Here is a 5,435-nt window from a genome sequence, read left to right as displayed (position 1 = left end):
TTTGTTATCTTAAACACAGGGAGACTAACACACTCATAATAAGAAGGAGCCCAAAATGTAATTTAGGATTGGCGCGGTAGTTCAATAATAGTTCTTTAGTGGAATGAATTATTATTGATAAAATTAAGTTGTGTGTTCGGGGCGAACACGGGATGCTTAATTTTATCAGGAGACCAAAACCAATTCCTCCTCTCGGTCCCTATCGTAGCCTCTAATATATAGAGATTTATACCCACCGCATACCCACCTTCTTACCCATCCAATGGGGCCAGCCAAGCTAGCTTGGAACCCAAGCTAGGGCCGGCCAAGACCAAGTGGATGAGCCATGTAGGTGGCCGGCCAAAACTTGGGTCCCAAGCTTAGGTGGCCGACCACTAGAATATTAAAAGGTTTTTTTTATTAAAATTATTTCTTATGTGGATATCATGATTTAAAAGAGAGTTTAAAAATTAAAATTTCCTTTTATAGCTTTCTACAAAAGATTAAGAGAAGAGATTAATCTCTTTCCTTATTTGTAGATTAAAAGGATGGTTTTAATTTTTATTAAAAACTTTTCTTATTTGTAAATCATCCACATGTTTAAAAGAGAGTTTAAAAATTTAAAATCTTTCCTTATTTATTGATTAAAAGGTGGATTTTAAATTTTAAGAAAACTTTACTTTTTAAACATGTTCATTATTTAAAAGAGAGTTTAAAAATTAAATAATCTCTTTTATAAGTTTCTACAAAAGATTAAGAAAAGATTTGATATCTTTCCTTATTTGTAGATTGAAAGAGGTTTTAATTTTATTTTTATCCACATGTTTAAAAGAAAGATTTAATTTATAAAATTTCTTTTTATTAACCAATCATGAAGGGATAAAATTATTGGAAAATTTTTATAAATTTCCGGAAGCAAATAAGGAAGTTTTAATTTGTGTTTAAAATTTTATTTGCTTGGAGATTTGTATAATGGCCGGCAATTGTAAATTGAGAAGAGAAAAATTATTTTTAATTAAATAAATTTTCCTTTTCATGGAAAAAGAATTAAGGAAGTTTTTATTTAAATTTCCTTATTTGCCAAGACCAAGGATTATAAAAGAGGGGGTAGAGGTGCCTTCATGGGTGAACAACTCTATTATTTTTCTCCCTCTTTTCTTCCTTGGGTGTGGCCGGCCCTTTCTTTCCTCTCCTCTCCTTTGTGTGGCCGAAATTTTCTCATGGTGGAGATAGCTTTGGTGGCCGGAACTAAGAAGGAGAAGAAGGAGAGAAAAGAAGCCTCTTTTCTAGCATCCCTTGGAGCATGGTGGTGGTGGCCGAACCTCTTCATCCTAGGAGATGTTTTGATGGTCGAAACTTGTAAGGAAGAAGAAGGTGCTAGGTGGTTCTCATCTCAGAAGATCGTTGCCCACACAACGTCCGAGGTTAGAAGAGGAATACGGTAGAAGATCAAGAAGTCTTTCTAAAAGGTATAAATAGTAATTTTTCTTTCCGCATCATACTAGTTATTTTTGGAAATAATACTAAATACAAGAGGCATACGATTCTAGTGTTTTGAATTTGTTTTCGATATAGTGTTATTTTGTTTTTCTTTTCCTTGTGATTTGATTGTTCTTTTCGGTTGACCTAAAGTTATTTTAGGAAATTAAATATTAGCTTTCCTTAAAAGGTTTTGTCTAGTCGGTGGTGGTTGCTCCCATATCCAAGAAGGCCATGTGCCTCGCCATGTCAGTACTGGGAACAAATTTTGGAAATTAATATTTAATGGAATTAATAACTTAGGTGATTTGGATCAAACGTATTAAGTTCCGCAGGAGATCCAAGTCAAAACCTAAAAGAACAAATAAATTAAGTTTTAGATCAAACGTGTTAAGTTCCGCAGGCGATCCAAAATTTAATTTAAAAGAACACATGGTAGCTAGGAAAAGGTTCAGACCTTTGTACAAAATTGTTGTACAGTGGAACCTCTAGGTTTTCCGAGTAGCAACCAAAAATTGGTATCAGAGCTAGGGTTTTGCCTCTATGTATTTGGTATTAGTTTAATTATGCACATGTTATACATAATTTAGGTAGGATAATAGTAGGATGTGCTAACTTTGTGGATGCAGGATCCAACTATTATGGCTTATAGTAATTATGTGTGTGATTGGACCCTTGGACATGTCAAGGGCATTTATTGTGTGTGCATGATTGTATTATAAAATACAGCAGGAGCTGTATTTAGTTTTATTTTTTGATCTAGTTTACATGTACATTCCTTCGAGGAATATAGGATCGAAAAATGTAAAATTCTATTTATGTCGCGGATCGAATCTTGCAAGGCGTGGAACTTTTTAGAGGACCAGAGGCGCAGCGGAACAAGGAGCAAGATGGATGCGACAGCTAGACCCGGTGGCAGTGGCCAAATATGGCAGCAGCTTGGGATGACAACACACGGAGGACAACAAGAGATAAAAGCCATAATAGTTGAAAATTAGATTTTCTATTTATTGCTTTTATATTGTGCTGTGTGTGCATGTTAGTTTACATATTTAGTAGGCTAGTATAGTTAAAATTCCTCATTTATAAATAACTAAGTGGGAGAGGGATTTTTAAGTAAATCCCATGGTCTCCATTACTGGTTTGTAAGTGATGCAAACAAGTTTGCGCGTTGGCTCTGAGTGCCTTCCTCCATAACGGATGAGCTTGTTTGTGGATCACTAGAACAGACTTCCATTTTTGGATGACTATAGGAAGTTAATTAAGAGCGTGTGATCTTCCCCAACGGAAGGGGCATAATCTTATTAATGGGCTTAGTGTCAAGTAATGGTATACACTTAGACACATCTAATAGTATCCTCCCCATCGGAGTCACTGCTATTATTTGTGTGACCAAATGATACCAACTATTAATTTTATTTGTCAAAAAGTTAGGTTGACAAGATAATAAAATTAATGGGTTAAAACCCTCCTTTTACAAATGTTGAATTTGTATACGTCCACATTAACGTGGCATACAAAATTCACGGTGTTTGAGGTGTTGGTGAATTTAAATAATATTGTTTGAGGAATCAATATTTTTTTAAATTCAAAGGTTTTTGACCAAATATTTGATCAAAGACAGATCAACTATTAATTTTATTCATCATAAAGTAAAGTTGACGAGATAATAAAATTAATGAATAAAATCTCCTCTTCGATTTTGTATACGTCCACACTATCGTGGCATACAAAATTCATGGGGATTTTTAAGGAGTTGATCTTGACCAAGTATTTTTGTGATTCTTAGGATTTAAAATGTTTGTCAATCCCCTAGTAGTCATACTATAAGAAAGACTTAGTAATCCCAATTGTAATGATTGGAAATAGGACTTGGACATTAAGGTAGACTGTCTTCTTAGAACTAAGAACAATATAGGTGTATTTAATTCATTAGTTGAAACATGTTTAGTGGTGTTATCTACGAGTGTAGATACAGATGTCATTAATCATTGCAGGGTTCCAGGAAACCCGGAACTAAATTAAAACACCGTCTACATGGGCACTACTGTAAAAATGGTAGCTGTTACAGTGGGAGATGTTTATCTTTTGATAAGAATAAAACATGGATTTTTGAGTAATTGTCTTTACGCACCAAGTTTAGAAAGAACTAGTTTTCAGTTTCTAAACTATTCAAAGAACTTGATATTCTGCCTCTTTTAATAACAAAGTTGTTATTAAGAAAAAGAGGGAAGTTATCTGTTCTGGTACGTTGGTTGGCAATTTATAAATCCAATAACTCTCACGATGCAACAAATGGAAATTAGTAACACATCTTCTAACTTTAAGAGAAAGTAACCTTCGAAAATGAACCAATTATATCTTTGGCTTCTAAGGCTAGGTTATATTAACTTGAGTAGGATTCATTGGTAGCTGATGAACTTTTGGGTTCATTAGTAGTGGAAATCTTTCCAACCTACGAGTCTTACTTGGAAGGAAAAATAACCAAGAAGCTTTTAAGTCTAAGGGGTATGGAGTCAAAGATATATTGGAATTGGTTCATTCTGATTTGTGTGATCCTATGACTATCCAGACAAGAGGTAGTATTGAATATTTCGACAACTATTCAAGATACAAATAAATTTACTTAATGTACCGCAAGACTAAGTACTTTGATTAGTTCAAAGAGTACAAGACTGATGCGGAGAAATGTTAAAGTAAAAGTCACTATGGTAAGATCGTAGTGGCAAGTACCTCTTGGGAGAATTTAGGAGTCACTTATCAGAAGTAGGGATCCAATCCCAACTAACTGCACCTGGTACACCCCTTCAGAATGGTGTAGTAGAAAGAAGGTATAAGACTCTTATAGAAATAAGGAGATTGATGATGAATTACCAAATTCATTTTAAGGATATGCTCTGGAAACAGAAGTGAACATAGTACCTTCCAAAGTCATAACTCTCTACTCATATAGAATTGCTGAATAAGCGTAAGCCTATTTTGAAGCATATTCGGATTCAGGTAATCCAGCACATATGCTGAAGAGAGACAATGATAAGTTGGACAGGAATTCACTTGTTTGTGGGTTATCCTAGAGAAATGAAAGTAGGTTTATAGTCTTAAAAATCAGAAGGTCATTATTAGCATCAATGATCGATTTTTAGAAAAGGACTATGTAATAAATCATGTGCCCATAAGAAAATTTGTTCTTAAGGAAATAATAAAAGACATGTCTAATCTAGTACCAACTGTACAAGATGAGATACCACAAGAAAACTGCATCACGTATCACAAATGATACACAATTGCAGATAGTGCCTCGTCGTAGTGGGAGGGTTGTTTGGCAACCTAAAAAGATTCATGTTTTGGGAGAGTTTTTGGACTCGATCCCTGGAGGACATGAACTTGATCTCCGGACATATGACGAAGCACTCTAAGATAAAGATGCAGCATCTTGGCAAAGAGTTATGAATAAAAGAATTAGAATATATGTATTCTAATAAAACCTGGAAGCTTGTAGAACCACCAAATGGTGTAAAAGCCTTTGGGTGTAAAAAGGTCTATATTAGGAAAAGAGGGATAGACAGGAAGGTAGAAACTTTCAAAGTAAGGCTTGATGAAAAAGGAAACTTTTTCACTGGTAGCCATGCTTAAGTCTATCCGGATTCTTTTATCTATTTGGCAAGTGGATGTCAAGATAGTATTCCTTAATGGAAGTCTTGAAGAAAGCATCCATATAAAGCAGCCAGAAGGGTTCATTGCAAAGGGCTAAGAGCATCTTGTGTGCAAGCTCAATCAGTCTATGGACTGAGGCAAAGCTTCAAGGTCTTGGAACATCCGGTTTATCAAAATAATCCAGATCTTTGGATTTAGTAACCGGATAAGTCTTGTGTATACAAAAGATGTGATGGAAACGTGGTGGTATTTCTTGTACTATAGTTAGATAACATTTTTGGTAGTTGGAAACAATATCAAAATGTTGTCAGAAGTAAGGGTAT

This window comes from Zingiber officinale, chromosome 3A, assembly GCF_018446385.1.
Source record: "Zingiber officinale cultivar Zhangliang chromosome 3A, Zo_v1.1, whole genome shotgun sequence".
Taxonomy (NCBI): Eukaryota; Viridiplantae; Streptophyta; class Magnoliopsida; order Zingiberales; family Zingiberaceae; genus Zingiber; species Zingiber officinale.
Note: the sequence above shows the minus strand (reverse complement) of the source record.